The sequence below is a fragment of the Arachis stenosperma genome, chromosome 2 (genome assembly GCF_014773155.1).
Source record: "Arachis stenosperma cultivar V10309 chromosome 2, arast.V10309.gnm1.PFL2, whole genome shotgun sequence".
Classification (NCBI taxonomy): domain Eukaryota; kingdom Viridiplantae; phylum Streptophyta; class Magnoliopsida; order Fabales; family Fabaceae; genus Arachis; species Arachis stenosperma.
The window spans coordinates 17,232,813-17,249,861 of NC_080378.1; the positions used below are offsets into that span (position 1 = coordinate 17,232,813).

At 41.5% G+C, this 17,049-nt stretch overlaps 2 non-coding genes across 2 annotated transcripts; one reads left to right on the top strand and one right to left on the bottom strand.

Moving 5' to 3' along the window:
* Positions 1–776: 776 nt before the first annotated feature.
* LOC130963967 (small nucleolar RNA R71) lies at positions 777–884 on the top strand. Its single transcript, XR_009080082.1, has one exon. It is a non-coding gene; the product is annotated as a small nucleolar RNA R71 (small nucleolar RNA).
* A 12,186-nt stretch (positions 885–13,070) lies between these two features.
* Positions 13,071–13,178, bottom strand: LOC130964814 (small nucleolar RNA R71). The gene has a single exon (XR_009080885.1). It is a non-coding gene; the product is annotated as a small nucleolar RNA R71 (small nucleolar RNA).
* Positions 13,179–17,049: the final 3,871 nt, after the last annotated feature.

Genomic DNA, 17,049 nt, shown 5'->3' on the forward strand with positions numbered 1-17,049 from the left:
TCTCCAAATTCGGCCATGTTGATGGCCTTGCACTCTCCTTTTGGATTTTCTTCTGTATTGCTTGGAAGAGTACTAGGAGGGAGTTCAGTAATTTTCTTGCTCAGCTGTCCCACTTGTGCCTCCAAATTCCTAATGGAGGACCTTGTTTCAGTCATGAAACTTTGAGTGGTTTTGATTAGATCAGAGACCATGGTTGCTAAGTCAGAGTGGCTCTGCTTAGAATTCTCTGTCTGTTGCTGAGAAGATGATGGAAAAGGCTTGCCATTGCTAAACCTGTTTCTTCCACCATTATTGTTGTTGAAACCTTGTTGAGGTCTCTGTTGATCCTTCCATGAGAAATTTGGATGATTTCTCCATGAAGAATTATAGGTGTTTCCATAGGGTTCTCCTAGGTAATTCACCTCTTCCATTGAAGGGTTCTCAGGATCATAAGCTTCTTCTTCAGATGAAGCATCCTTAGTACTGCTTGGTGCATTTTGCATTCCAGACAGACTTTGAGAAATCAAGTTGACTTGTTGAGTCAATATTTTGTTCTGAGCCAGAATGGCATTCAGAGTATCAATCTCAAGAACTCCTTTCTTCTGATTTGTCCCATTGTTCACAGGATTCCTTTCAGAAGTGTACATGAATTGGTTATTTGCAACCATTTCAATTAGTTCTTGAGCTTCTGTAGGTGTCTTCTTCAGATGAAGAGATCCTCCAGCAGAGCTATCCAAAGACATCTTGGATAGTTCAGACAGACCATCATAGAAAATACCTATGATGCTCCATTCAGAAAGCATGTCAGAAGGACATTTTCTGATTAATTGTTTGTATCTTTCCCAAGCTTCATAGAGGGACTCACCTTCCTTCTGTCTGAAGGTTTGGACTTCCACTCTAAGCTTACTCAATTTTTGAGGTGGAAAGAACTTTGCCAAGAAGGCATTGACTAGCTTTTCCCAAGAGTTCAGGCTGTCTTTAGGTTGTAAGTCCAACCATATTCTAGCTCTGTCTCTTACAGCAAAAGGGAATAGCATAAGTCTGTAGACCTCAGGGTCAACTCCATTAGTCTTGACAGTGTCACAGATTTGCCAGAATTCAGCTAAGAACTGATGAGGATCTTCCAATGGAAGTCCATGGAACTTGCAATTCTGTTGCATTAGAGAAACTAATTGAGGCTTAAGCTCAAAGTTGTTTGCTCCAATGGCAGGGATAGAGATGTTTCTCCCATAGAAGTCGGGAGTAGGTGCAGTAAAGTCACCAAGCACCTTCCTTGCATTGTTGGCATTGTTGTTATTTTCGGCTGCCATGGGTTCTTCTTCTTTGAAGATTTCTGTTAGGTCTTCTACAGAGAGTTGTGCCTTAGCTTCTCTTAGCTTTCGCTTCAAGGTCCTTTCAGGTTCAGGGTCAGCTTCAACAAGAATGCCTTTGTCTTTGCTCCTGCTCATATGAAAGAGAAGAGAACAAGAAAATATGGAATCCTCTATGTCACAGTATAGAGATTCCTTGAGGTGTCAGAGGAAAAGAAAAATAGAAGGAAGAAGTAGAGAATTCGAACTTAGTGAGATAAAGTTCGAATTGTGCATTGAGGAGGAGTGGTACTCTATAAATAGAAGGATGTGAGAAGAGGGGAAGAGATTTTTCAAAAATTAAATTAAAAAGATTTTAAAAACATTTTGAAAAACTTTAATTGATTTTCGAAAACCAAGAGTGGGAAAGAAATCAAGTAATTTTTTGAAAGAGATTTTGAAATTAGAAATCAAAAAGATATGATTGAAAACTATTTTGAAAAAGATATGATTAAAAAGATATGATTGAAAAGTTATGCTTTTAAAAAGATGTGATTGAAAAGATATGATATGAAAATAATTTTAAAAAGATTTGATTTTAAAAATTAATGACTTGGCTAACAAGAAAAGATATGATTCAAACATTAAACCTTTCTCAACAGAAAAGGCAACATACTTGAAATGTTGAATCAAATCATTAATTGTTAGCAAGTATCTTTGAAAAAGGAAAGAAATTGATTTTGAAAAAGGTTTGATTGAAAAGTTATGATTTAAAAAAGATTTGGTTTTGAAAAATTTTGAAAACTTGAAAAAAATTGATTTGAAAACAAAATCTTCCCTCTTGTGCCATCCTGGCGTTAAACGCCCAGAATGGTGCACATTCTGGCGTTTAACGCCCAATGCACTACCTTTTTGGGCGTTAAACGCCCAACCAGGCACCCTGGCTGGCGTTTAAACGCCAGTCTGTCCTTCTTCACTGGGCGTTTTGAACGCCCAGCTTTTTCTGTGTAATTCCTCTGCTGCATGTTTTGAATCTTCAGTTCCCTGTACTATTGACTTGAAAATAGAACCGAGATCAAATAAACAATGCATGCAAGACACCAAACTTAAAATGAGACATTAGACTTGACAAGAAACATAAAATATTTTTGGTTTTTTATGATTTTTATAATTTTTTTTGGTTTTTTTTTCGAAAATTAAGTGAAAAAGAAAAAAAAAAGGTATCAAAATTCTTAATGAGAATTCCAGGAATCATGCAATGTTAGTCTAAAGCTTCAGTCTAAAGGGATTAGACATGGATAGCCAAGCTTCAGCAGGACATTGCATTCAAGAGCTAAATTGATGATAATCAATCAGCTTTGGTGATGATAAGAACATCACCTTGAAACACTAGAATTCATTCTTAAGAACTCTGAAAAATACCTAATCTAAGCAACAAGATGAACCGTCAGTTGTCCATACACGAAACAATCCCCGGCAACGGCGCCAAAAACTTGGTGGGCGAAATTGTGATCACTACAACTTCGCACAACTAACCAGCAAGTGCACTGGGTCGTCCAAGTAATAAACCTTACGCGAGTAAGGGTCGATCCCATGGAGATTGTTGGTATGAAGCAAGCTATGGTCACCTTGTAAATCTTAGTCAGGCAGACTCAAATGGGTATAGATGATGAATAAAACATAAAGATAAAGATAGAGATACTTATGTATATCATTGGTGAGAACTTCAGATAAGCGAATGGAGATGCTTGGTCCCTTCCGTCTCTCTGCTTTCCTACTGTCTTCATCCAATCCTTCTTACTCCTTTCCATGGCAAGCTTATGCAAGGGTTTCACCGTTGTCAGTGGCTACCTCCCATCCTTTCAGTGGAAATGTTCAACGCACCCTGTCACGGCACGGCTATCCAGCTCTCGGTTCTCGATCGGGCCGGAATAGAATCCAGTGATTCTTTTGCGTCTGTCACTAACGCCCCGCCCTCAGGAGTTTGAAGCACGTCACAGTCATTCAATCATTGAATCCTACTCAGAATACCACAGACAAGGTTAGACCTTTCGGATTCTCTTGAATGCCGCCATCAGTTCTTGCCTATACCACGAAGACTCTGATCTCACGGAATGGCTGGCTCGTTTGTCAGGCGAGCGCTCGGTTGTCAGGCGATCAACCATGCATCGTGTATCAGGAATCCAAGAGATATTCACCCAATCTAAGGTAGAACGGAGGTGGTTGACAGTCACACGTTCATAGGTGAGAATGATGATGAGTGTCACGGATCATCACATTCATCAAGTTGAAAAGCAAGTGATATCTTGGAACAAGAACAAGCGGAATTGAATAGAAGAACAATAGTAATTGCATTAATACTCGAGGTACAGCAGAGCTCCACACCTTAATCTATGGTGTGTAGAAACTCCACCATTGAAAATACATAAGAACAAGGTCTAGGCATGGCCGTGAGGCCAGCCTCCCAGTGATCAAAAGATTCAAAGATCTCCAGATGAAAATACAATAGTAAAAGGTCCTATATATAGAGAACTAGTAGCCTAGGGTGTACAGAGATGAGTAAATAACATAAAAATCCACTTCCGGGTCCACTTGGTGTGTGCTTGGGCTGAGCATTGAAGCATTTTCGTGTAGAGACTCTTCTTGGAGTTAAATGCCAGCTTTTATGCCAGTTTGGGCGTTTAACTCCCACTTTGGTGCCAGTTCCGGCGTTTAACGCTGGGAATTCTAAGGGTGACTTTGAACGCCGGCTTGGGCCATCAAATCTTGAGCAAAGTATGGACTATCATATATTGCTGGAAAGCCCAGGATGTCTACTTTCCAACGCCGTGGAGTGCGCGCCAATTGGGCTTCTGTAGCTCCAGAAAATCCACTTCGAGTGCAGGGAGGTCAGAATCCAACAGCATCTGCAGTCCTTTTCAGTCTCTGGATCAGATTTTTGCTCAGGTCCCTCAATTTCAGCCAGAAAATACCTGAAATCACAGAAAAACACACAAACTCATAGTAAAGTCCAGAAAAGTGAATTTTAACTAAAAAATAATAAAAATATACTAAAAACTAACAAGATCATACTGAAAACATACTAAAAACAATGCCAAAAAGCGTATAAATTATCCGCTCATCACAACACCAAACTTAAATTGTTGCCTGTCCCCAAGCAACTGAAAATCAAATAAGATAAAAAAGAAGAGAATATACTATAGAACTCCAGATTATCAATGAAACTTAGCTCCAAATTAGATGAGCGGGACTAGTAGCTTTTTGCCTCCGAACAGTTTTGGCATCTCACTTTATCCTTTGAAATTCAGAATGATTGGCTTCTTTAGGAACTCAGAATCCAGATAGTGTTATTGATTCTCCTAGTTAAGTATGATGATTCTTGAACACAGCTACTTTATGAGTCTTGGCCGTGGCCCAAAGCACTCTGTCTTCCAGTATTACCACCGGATACATACATGCCACAGACACATAATTGGGTGAACCTTTTCAGATTGTGACTCAGCTTTGCTAGAGTCCCCAATTAGAGGTGTCCAGGGTTCTTAAGCACACTCTTTTTGCCTTGGATCACAACTTTATTTCTTTCTTTTTCTTTCTTTTTCTCTTTCCCTTTTTTTTTTGCTTCTTCTCTTTTTTTTTTCTTTTTTTTTTGTATTCACTGCTTTTTCTTGCTTCAAGAATCATTTTTATGATTTTTCAGATCCTCAGTAACATGTCTCCTTTTTCATCATTCTTTCAAGAGCCAACAATTTTAACATTCATGAACAACAAATTCAAAAGACATATGCACTGTTTATGCATACATTCAGAAAGCAAAAAGTATTGTCACCACATCAAACTAATTAAGCTAGTTTTAAAGATGAATTCGAAATCCTGTACTTCTTGTTCTTTTGTGATAAAAACAGTTTTCATTTAAGAAAGGTGATGGATTCATAGGACATTCATAACTTTAAGGCATAGACACTAAGACACTAATGATCATAAGACACAAACATGGATAACATAAACATGAAAATTCGAAAAACAAGAAAATAAAGAACAAGGAGATTAAAGAACGGGTCCACCTCAGTGATGGCGGCTTGTTCTTCCTCTTGAAGATCTTATGGAGTGCTTGAGCTCCTCAATGTCTCTCCCTTGTCTTTGTTGCTCCTCTCTCATGATTCTTTGATCTTCTCTAATTTCATGGAGGAGGATGGAATGTTCTTGGTGCTCCACCCTTAGTTGTCCCATGTTGGAACTCAATTCTCCTAGGGAGGTGTTAATTTGCTCCCAATAGTCTTGTGGAGGAAAGTGCATCCCTTGAGGTATCTCAGGGATCTCATGATGAGAGGGGTCTCTTTCTATGTCAACTCCTACTGAATAACAGAGGTGACAAATGAGATGAGGAAAGGCTAACCTTGCTAAGGTAGAGGACTTGTCCGCCACCTTATAGAGTTCTTGGGCTATAACCTCATGAACTTCTACTTCTTCTCCAATCATGATGCTATGGATCATGATGGCCCGGTCTAGAGTAACTTCAGACCAGTTGCTAGTGGGAATGATTGAGCGTTGGATAAACTCCAACCATCCTCTAGCCACGGGCTTGAGGTCATGCCTTCTTAATTGAACCGGCTTCCCTCTTGAATCTCTCTTCCATTGGGCGCCCTCTTCACAAATGTCAGTGAGGACTTGGTCCAACCTTTGATCAAAGTTGACCCTTCTAGTGTAAGGATGTTCATCTCCTTGCATCATGGGCAAATTGAATGCCAACCTTACATTTTCCGGACTAAAATCTAAGTATTTCCCCCGAACCATTGTAAGCCAATTCTTTGGATTCGGGTTCACACTTTGATCATGGCTCTTTGGTGATCCATGCATTGGCATAGAACTCTTGAACCATTAAGATTCCGACTTAGTGCAGAGGTGGTGGGCTGGTGGCTTAGTGCAGGCCCGAGAGTGGCCCAACTCTCTGGAATATGTACCAGGAGTGCACAGGGGCGATCGGCGCGCGCGCCAGGTGTGCTAGCGCGTCGATCTGCGGACTTGTCAAAGAGCGTGTACGCGCCTTGTGCGTGCACGCGTGAATGGCCTGTGCCTCAGGCATGGTGCTGGCGTAGTGTGGGCGCAACTCTCTGGAAAATGTATGGAGGGGTACTTTTTGCAATCCACGCGTCCGCGCACGCCGCGCGTCCGCGTGGATGGCCGAAAAATGCGTCATGGGCGCGTACGCGCCAGGTGCGTGCACGCGTGGAAGGGTGCCTTTTTTCAAAGTTTGCATGTTTTCGCATCACTTTCAGCATTCTAACCCTCCAACAGCCACTTTAAGCACTATAGAAGCATGTTTAGACATGATAGAGTACCAAATGAACTCAACAAATGAAACAAAATTTGAAATGGAATCTAGCTACAACTACATCAATTACCTAGCTACCAAACATGAAGTCAAGTGTTAAGCAAGTATCAATCGAAGAAGAATTCAATGGCTATGTACAAATGGTAGGTCTTACCATGGTGGGGTGTCTCCCACCTAGCACTTTTGTTTACTGTCCTTAAGTTGGACTTCCACTAGCTCAAAGTTCTTGTTCAAGAGATGCATCCCTCAAGAGGAACACTTCAAATTCCTTGGAGTTCTTTCTTTGCTCACCATGGTACAATTTGAGACGGTGCCCATTTACCTTGAAAATGTTCGGACTTGATGGGTGGCGCAAGTGGTAGACCCCATAAGGTTCCACTTTCTCTACTTGGTAGGGTCCATCCCATCTTGATCTAAGCTTTCCGGGTAATAATCTCAACCTTGAGTTGTAAAGGAGGACTAGTTCACCGGGTCTAAATTCCCTTCTCCTAATGTTCTTGTCATGAATGGCTTTCATCTTTTCCTTGTAGAGTCTAGAATTGTCATAGGCTTCTAATCTTAAGCATTCCAATTCCGCCAATTGAAGCTTTCTCTCTACTCCGGCTCCACCCAAACTCATATTGCACTCCTTTATGGCCCAATAAGCTTTGTGTTCGATTTCTACTGGTAGATGGCATGCTTTACCATATACAAGTCTAAAAGGGCTCATGCCAATGGGTGTTTTGTAAGCCGTGCGATATGCCCAAAGTGCATCGGAGAGTTTAGCACTCCAATCCTTCCGATTCGGCTTCACAATCCTTTCCAACACATGTTTGATTTCCCGGTTAGAAACCTCAGCTTGGCCGTTTGTCTGAGGGTGGTAGGCCGTGGCGACTTTGTGTATGATGCCATACTTTCTCATGAGGCCATCCATTTTTTTGTTGCAAAAGTGGGATCCTTGGTCACTTATGATTGCTCTTGGGGAGCCAAAGCGACAAATGATATTGTTCCTTACAAAAGAATAAACAACATGAGCATCATCCGTTCGGGTGGGGATTGCCTCCACCCATTTTGACACATAATCGACGGCTAACAAGATGTAGAGAAAGCCATTGGAATTTGGAAATGGTCCCATGAAGTCGATTCCCCATACATCAAAGATTTCACAAAAAAGCATATTTTGTTGGGGGATTTCGTCCTTTTTAGAAATATTTCCAAACCGAATGCATTGGGGACAAGATTTGCAATAGAGGGAAGAATCTTTGAGAAGGGTTGGCCACCAAAATCCGCAATCAAGGACCTTTCTTGCCGTTCTTTGGGGGCCGTAGTGGCCACCTCCTTCGGAAGAATGGCAAGCGTCCAAGATTGCTTGGAATTCGGTTTGAGGTATGCACCGTCGCACTATTTGGTCCGCTCCACACCTCCACAAATAGGGATCGTCCCAAACATAGTATTTGGATTCACTTTTCAGCTTATCCTTTTGATGTTTGTTGAGATTGGGAGGGAAGGTGCGTGAAACCAAGTAGTTTGCTATTGGGGCATACCAAGGAACTACTTCCGAGATTGCGTGCAAACCATCTAGAGGAAAGGAGTCATTGATAGGAGTGGTGTCGCCTTTTGTGTGTTCAAGGCGACTTAGGTGGTCCGCCACTAAGTTTTGGGAACCACTCCTATCCTTGATCTCCAAGTCAAATTCTTGTAACAAAAGCACCCAACGAATTAATCTCGATTTTGATTCCTTTTTGGCCAACAAATACTTTAGTGCCGCGTGATCCGAGTACACTATTACCTTGGAACCAAGAAGATAGGCTTGGAACTTGTCCAAAGCAAAAACAATAGCTAGGAGTTCCTTTTCGGTAGTAGTGTAGTTGGATTGGGCTCCGTCTAGTGTTTTGGAAGCATAAGCTATGACATAGGGAATCTTACCCTCGCGTTGTGCTAACGCGGCTCCTATCGCATAATTCGAAGCATCACACATGATTTCAAATGGTTGAGTCCAATTCGGTCCTCGCACAATAGGAGCTTGTGTCAATGCTACTTTAAGTTTGTCATACGCTTCCATACATTCCTTACTCAGCTCAAATTCAGTGTCCTTTTGTAGTAGTCGAGAGAGAGGTAAGGCCACCTTGCTAAAGTCTTTGATGAATCTCCTATAGAATCCTGCATGTCCAAGAAAAGAGCGGACTTCCCTCTCGGAGGAGGGGTAAGGTAAACTAGATATGACATTTATTTTTGCCGGATCTACGGAGATGCCTTCTTTTGAGATTATGTGTCCCAAAACAATGCCTTGTTTGACCATGAAATGACATTTTTCAAAATTTAAGACAAGGTTTGTTTTGGTGCATCTCTCTAAGACTTTTTCAAGGTTACCTAAGCAATGATCAAATGAATCACCGTACACACTAAAGTCGTCCATGAAAACTTCCATACATTGTTCTAGAAAGTCCGCAAATAAGCTCATCATGCATCTTTGAAACGTTGCCGGTGCATTGCATAGGCCAAATGGCATACGCTTGTAAGCATACGTTCCAAAGGGGCAAGTAAATGTGCTTTTTTCTTGGTCCTCTAGAGCAATGTGAATTTGGAAGTATCCGGAGTAACCATCAAGAAAGCAATAATATGATTTACCGGCTAGTCGATCAAGGGGAAGTGATCTTTTCTTGTGGCCGCATTCAACTTTCGGTAGTCTATGCATACTCTCCAAGAATTTTGCACTCTTGTTGCTATAAGTTCACCACTTTCATTTTTGATTGTGGTCACCCCGGATTTCTTTGGCACCACTTGGACCGGGCTTACCCACTCGCTATCCGAGATAGGATAGATGATGTCCGCTTCAAGTAGCTGATGAGCGGATAATTTGTACGCTTTTTGGCATTGTTTTTAGTATGTTTTCAGTAGTTTGAGTTGAGTTTTTAGTATATTTTTATTAGTTTTTAGTTAAAATTCACTTTTCTGGACTTTACTATGAGTTTGTGTGTTTTTCTATGATTTCAGGTATTTTCTGGCTGAAATTGAGGGACCTGAGCAAAAATCTGATTCAGAGACTGAAAAGGACTGCTGATGCTGTTGGATTCTGACCTCCCTGCACTCGAAGTAGATTTTATGGAGCTACAGAAGCCCAATTGGCGCGCTCTCAACGGCGTTGGAAAGTAGACATCCTGGGCTTTCCAGCAATATATGATAGTTCATACTTTGCCCAAGATTTGATGGCCCAAACCGGCGTTCAAAGTCACCTTCAGAACTCCCAGCGTTAAACGCCGGAACTGGCACCTAAATGGGAGTTAAACGCCCAAACTGGCATAAAAGCTGGCGTTTAACTCCAAGAAGAGTCTCTACACAAAAATGCTTCAATGCTCAGCCCAGGCACACACCAAGTGGGCCCGGAAGTGGATTTTTATGTCATTTACTCATCTCTGTACACCCTAGGCTACTAGTTCTCTATAAGTAGGACCTTTTACTATTGTATTTTCATCTTCTGATCTTTGGAATCTTTTGTTCCTTAGATCTTTTGATCACTTTGGGAGGCTGGCCATTCGGCCATGCCTAGACCTTGTTCTTATGTATTTTCAACGGTGGAGTTTCTACACACCATAGATTAAGGTGTGGAGCTCTGCTGTACCTCGAGTATTAATGCAATTACTATTGTTCTTCTATTCAATTCCGCTTGTTCTTATTCTAAGATATTCATTCGCACTCAAGAACTTGATGAATGTGATGATTATGTGACACTCATCATCATTCTCACTTATAAACAAAGTGACTGACAACCACTCTTGTTCTACAAGCAAACGAGGCTCTAATGTTTATCTCTTGGATTCCTGATACACGATGCATGGTTGATCGCCTGACAACCGAGTGCTCGCCTGACAACCGAGCCAGCCATTCCGTGAGATCAGAGTCTTCGTGGTGTAGGCAAGAACTAATGGTGGCATTCAAGAGAATCCGGAAGGTCTAACCTTGTCTGTGGTATTCTGAGTAGGATTCAATGATTGAATGACTGTGACGTGCTTCAAACTCCTGAGGGCGGGGCGTTAGTGACAGACGCAAAAGAATCACTGGATTCTATTCCGGCCTGATCGAGAACCGACAGATGGATAGCCGTGCCGTGACAGGGTGCGTTGAACATTTCCACTGAGAGGATGGGAGGTAGCCATTGACAACGGTGAAACCCTTGTATAAGCTTGCCATGGAAAGGAGTAAGAAGGATTGGATGAAGACAGTAGGAAAGCAGAGAGACGGAAGGGACAAGCATCTTCATACGCTTATCTGAAGCTCTCATCAATGATATACATAAGTATCTCTATCTTTATTTTTATGTTTTATTCATCATCTATACCCATTTGAGTCTGCCTGACTAAGATTTACAAGGTGACCATAGCTTGCTTCATACCAACAATCTCCGTGGGATCGACCCTTACTCGCGTAAGGTTTATTACTTGGACGACCCAGTGCACTTGCTGGTTAGTTGTGTAAAGTTGTGTTTATGCCATGGTATTGAGCACCAAGTTTTTGGCGCCGTTGCCGGGGATTGTTTCGTGTATGGACAACTGACGGTTCATCTTGTTGCTTAGATTAGGTATTTTTCTTCAGAGTTCTTAAGAATGAATTCTAGAGTTTCATGATGATCTGTTGAAATCTGGCTGGCTGAGAAGCCATGTCTAATCTTATTGGACCGAGGTTTCAACTGATCATCACAAGAGCTTGTTGATTTCTATCAATCTTGCTATTAGAGCAATGATCTGCTAAGGCTTGGCTGGCCATTGGCCATGTCTAGTGTTTTGGACCGAAGCTTTCTTCGAAAGCTTGGCTGGCTGTGAAGCCATGTCTAATTCCTGGACCGAAGTCTTAGACTAGCATTGCAATGATTCCTGGAATCCAAATTGAGAATTCTGAAACCTTCATTTTCTATTTCCATATAGTTTTCGAAAAATCCAAAAAAAATTTTAAAATCATAAAAACCAAAAATATTTTATGTTTCTTGTTTGAGTCTAGTGTCTAATTTTAAGTTTGGTGTCTTGCATGCATTGTTTATTTGATCTTGGTTCTATTTTTCAAGTCAATAGTACAGGGAACTGAAGATTCAGAACATGCAGCAGAGGAATTACACAGAAAAAGCTGGGCGTTCAAAACGCCCAGTGAAGAAGGACAGACTGGCGTTTAAACGCCAGCCAGGGTGCCTGGTTGGGCGTTTAACGCCTAAAAAGGTAGTGCATTGGGCGTTAAAGGCCAGAATGTGCACCATTCTGGGCGTTTAACGCCAGGATGGCACAAGGGGGAGGATTTTGATTTCAAATCAATTTTTTTTTCAAGTTTTCGAAGTTTTTCAAAATCAGATCTTTTTCAAATCATATCTTTTAAATCAAACCTTTTTCAAAATCAATTTCTTTCCTTTTTCAAAGATACTTACTATCAATTAATGATTTGATTCAACATTTCAAGTATGTTGCCTTTTCTGTTAAGAAAGGTTTAATGTTTGAATCATATCTTTTCTTGTTAGGCAAGTCATTAAATTTTAAAATCAAATCTTTTTTAAAATTGTTTTCAAATCATATCTTTTCAATCATATCTTTTTAAAAGCACAACTTTTCAATCAAATCCTTTTAATCACATCTTTTTCAAAATAATTTTTTTTTTCATATCTTTTTGATTTCTAATTTCAAATCTTTTTCAAAAATTACTTGATCTCTTTCTCACTCTTGTTTTTTTCGAAAATCAAATTAAAGTTTTTCAAAATGTTTTCAAAATCTTTTTTAATTAATTTTCGAAAATTTCTTCCTCTCTTCCCACATCCTTCTATTTATGGAGTACCACTCCCTCTCAATGCACAATTCGAACTCTATCTAAATTAAGTTCGAAGTCTTCTACCTCTTCCTTCTATTTTTCTGTTCTTCTAACACCTTAAGGAATCTCTATACTGTGACATAGAGGATTCCATATTTCCTTGTTCTCTTCTCTTTCATATGAGCAGGAACAAAGACAAAGGCATTCTTGTTGAAGCTGACCCTGAACCTGAAAGGACCTTGAAGCGAAAGCTAAGAGAAGCTAAGGCACAACTCTCTGTAGAGGACCTAACAGAAATCTTCAAAGAAAAAGAAGACATGGCAGCCGAAAACAACAACAATGCAAGGAAGGTGCTGGGTGACTTTACTGCACCTACTCCCGACTTCTATGGGAGAAGCATCTCTATCCCTGCCATTGGAGCAAACAACTTTGAGCTTAAGCCTCAATTAGTTTCTCTAATGCAACAGAATTGCAAGTTCCATGGACTTCCATTGGAAGATCCTCATCAGTTCTTAGCTGAATTCTTGCAAAGCTGTGACACTGTCAAGACTAATGGGGTTGACCCTGAGGTCTACAGACTTATGCTATTCCCTTTTGCTGTAAGAGACAGAGCTAGGACATGGTTGGACTCACAACCTAAAGAAAGCCTGGACTCATGGGAAAAGCTAGTCAATGCCTTCTTGGCAAAGTTCTTTCCACCTCAAAAATTGAGTAAGCTTAGAGTGGAAGTCCAAACCTTCAGACAGAAGGATGGAGAATCCCTCTATGAAGCTTGGGAAAGATACAAACAATTGATCAGAAAATGTCCTTCTGACATGCTTTCTGAATGGAGCATCATAGGTATTTTCTATGATGGTCTCTTTGAACTATCCAAGATGTCTTTGGATAGCTCTGCTGGAGGATCTCTTCATCTGAAGAAGACGCCTACAGAAGCTCAAGAACTAATTGAAATGGTTGCAAATAACCAATTCATGTACACTTCTGAAAGGAATCCTGTGAACAATGGGACTAATCAGAAGAAGGGAGTTCTTGAGATTGATACTCTGAATGCCATTCTGGCTCAGAATAAAATATTGACTCAACAAGTCAATTTGATTTCTCAAAGTCTGTCTGGAATGCAAAATGCACCAAGCAGTACTAAGGATGCTTCATCTGAAGAAGAAGCGTATGATCCTGAGAACCCTTCAATGGAAGAGGTAAATTACCTAGGAGAACCCTATGGAAACACCTATAATTCTTCATGGAGAAATCACCCAAATTTCTCATGGAAGAATCAAGAGAGACCTCAACAAGGTTTCAATAACAATAATGGTGGAAGAAACAGGTTTAGCAATGGCAAGCCTTTTCCATCATCTTCTCAGCAACAGACAGAGAATTCTAAGCAGAACACCTCTGACTTAGCAACCATGGTCTCTGATCTAATCAAAACCACTCAAAGTTTCATGACTGAAACAAGGTCCTCCATTAGGAACTTGGAGGCACAAGTGGGACAGCTGAGCAAGAGAGTTACTGAACTCCCTCCTAGTACTCTTCCAAGCAATACAGAAGAAAATCCAAAAGGAGAGTGCAAGGCCATCAACATGGCCGAATTTGGAGAGGAGGGAGAGGAAGTGAACGCCACTGAGGGAGACATCAATGGGCGTGCACTGACCTCCAATGAGTTCCCTAATGAGGAACCATGGGAATCTGAGGCTCAAAATGAGACCATAGAGATTCCATTGGACTTACTTCTGCCTTTCATGAGCTCTGATGAGTATTCTTCCTCTGAAGAGGATGAGTATGTCACTGAAGAGCAAGTTGCTAAATACCTTGGAGCAATCATGAAGCTAAATGACAAGTTATTTGGAAATGAGACTTGGGAGGATGAACCTCCTTTGCTCACCAAAGAACTGGATGACTTGTCTTGGCAGAAATTACCTCAAAAGAGACAAGATCCTGGGAAGTTTTCAATACCTTGTACCATAGGCACCATGACCTTCAAGAAGGCTCTGTGTGACTTAGGGTCAAGTGTAAACCTCATGCCTCTCTCTGTAATGGAGAAGCTAGGGATCTTTGAGGTGCAAGCTGCAAGAATCTCACTAGAGATGGCAGACAATTCAAGAAAACAAGCTTATGGACTTGTAGAGGATGTTTTGGTGAAGATTGAAGACCATTACATCCCTGCTGATTTCATAGTCCTAGAGACTGGGAAATGCATGGATGAATCTATCATCCTTGGCAGACCCTTCCTAGCCACAGCAAAGGCTGTGATTGATGTTGATGGAGGTGAACTGATCATTCAAGTGAATGAAGAATCCTTTGTGTTTAAGGCTCAAGGATACCCCTCTGTCACCATGGAGAGGAAGCATAAAGAGCTTCTCTCAAATCAGAGTCAAACAGAGCCCCCACAGTCAAACTCTAAGTTTGGTGTTGGGAGGCCACAACCAAACTCTAAGTTTGGTGTTGAACCCCCACATTCAAACTCTAAGTTTGGTGTTGGGAGGTTCCAACATTGCTCTGAGTATCTGTGAGGCTCCATGAGAGCCCTCTGTCAAGCTACTGACATTAAAGAAGCGCTTGTTGGGAGGCAACCCAATGTTATATTTTATCTATTTTCTTTTGTTATTTTATGTTTTTTGTAGGTTGATGATCATAAGAAGTCACAAAATCAATTGAAAAAGCAAAAACAGAATGAAAAACAGGAAGAAAAACAGCACACCCTGGAGGAAGAACCTACTGGCGTTTAAACGCCAGTAAGGCTAGCAGGTGGGCGTTTAACGCCCAGTCTGGCACCATTCTGGGCGTTTAACGCCAGAAAGGGGCACCAGACTGGCGTTAAACGCCAGGAAAGGGCAAGAACCTGGCGTTAAACGCCAGAAATGGGCACCAGCCCGGCGTTTAATGCCAGAATTGGCTCAAAACGTGTTTTTTCATGCCATTTGGTGCAGGGATGACTTTTCCTTGACACCTCAGGATCTGTGGACCCCACAGGATCCCCACCAACCCCACCACTCTCTCTCTTCTTCACCCATTCACCAATCACCTCAACACCTCTTCCCCAAAAACCCTTCTCCTATCAAATCCCATCTTTCTCTTCACCACTCACATCCATCCCTCATAAAACCCCACCTACCTCACCCTTCAAATTCAAACCACTTTCCCTCCCAAACCCACCCATACATGACCGAACCATGAGCCCCCTCTCCTATATAAACCCTTCTTCACCCCTTCATTTTCACACAACCTAAACACCACTTCTCCCCCTCTTTGGCCGAACACAAAGCCATTCCCTTCCCCCTCATTTCTTCTTCTTCTACTCTCTTCTTTCTTCTTTTGCTCGAGGACGAGCAAACCTTTTAAGTTTGGTGTGGTAAAAGCATTGCTTTTTATTTTTCCATAACCATTTATGGCATCCAAGGCCGGAGAAACCTCTGGAAAGAGGAAAGGGAAGGCAAAAGCTTCCACCTCCGAGTCATGGGAGATGGAGAGATTCATCTCAAGGGTGCATCAAGACCACTTCTATGAAGTTGTGGCCTTGAAGAAGGTGATCCCCGAGGTCCCTTTTTCACTCAAAAAGAGTGAATATCCGGAGATCCGACATGAGATCCAAAGAAGAGGTTGGGAAGTTCTCACCAACCCCATTCAACAAGTCGGAATCTTAATGGTTCAAGAGTTCTATGCCAATGCATGGATCACCAAGAGCCATGATCAAAGTGTGAACCCGGATCCAAAGAATTGGCTTACTATGGTTCAGGGGAAATACTTGGATTTTAGTCCGGAAAATGTAAGGTTGGCATTCAACTTGCCCATAATGCAAGGAGATGAACATCCTTACACTAGAAGGGTCAACTTTGATCAAAGGTTGGACCAAGTCCTCACTGACATTTGTGAAGAGGGCGCCCAATGGAAGAGAGATTCAAGAGGGAAGCCGGTTCAATTGAGAAGGCATGACCTCAAGCCCGTGGCTAGAGGATGGTTGGAGTTTATTCAACGCTCAATCATTCCCACTAGCAACCGGTCCGAAGTTACTCTAGGCCGGGCCATCATGATTCATAGCATCATGATTGGAGAAGAAGTGGAAGTTCATGAGGTTATAGCTCAAGAACTCTATAAGGTGGCGGACAAGTCCTCTACCTTGGCAAGGTTAGCCTTTCCTCACCTCATTTGTCACCTCTGTTATTCAGTTGGAGTTGACATAGAAGGAGACATCCTCATTGATGAGGACAAGCCCATTACTAAGAAGAAGATGGAGCAAACAAGAGACCCTTCTCATCATGAGATCCCTGAGATGCCTCAAGGGATGCACTTTCCTCCACAAGATTATTGGGAGCAACTGAACACCTCCCTAGGAGAATTGAGTTCCAACATGGGACAACTAAGGGTGGAGCACCAAGAACACTCCATTCTCCTCCATGAAATTAGAGAAGATCAAAGAATCATGAGAGAGGAGCAACAAAGACAAGGAAGAGACATTGAGGAGCTCAAGCACTCCATAAGACCTTCAAGAGGAAGAACAAGCCGCCATCACTAAGGTGGACCCGTTCTTTAATCTCCTTGTTCTTTATTTTCCTGTTTTTCGAATTTTAGTGCTTATGTTTATCTATGTTTGTGTCTTGTGATCATTAGTGTCTTAGTGTCTATGCCTTAAAGTTATGAATGTCCTATGAATCCATCACCTTTCTTAAATTAACAATGTTCTTAATTGAAAAGGAG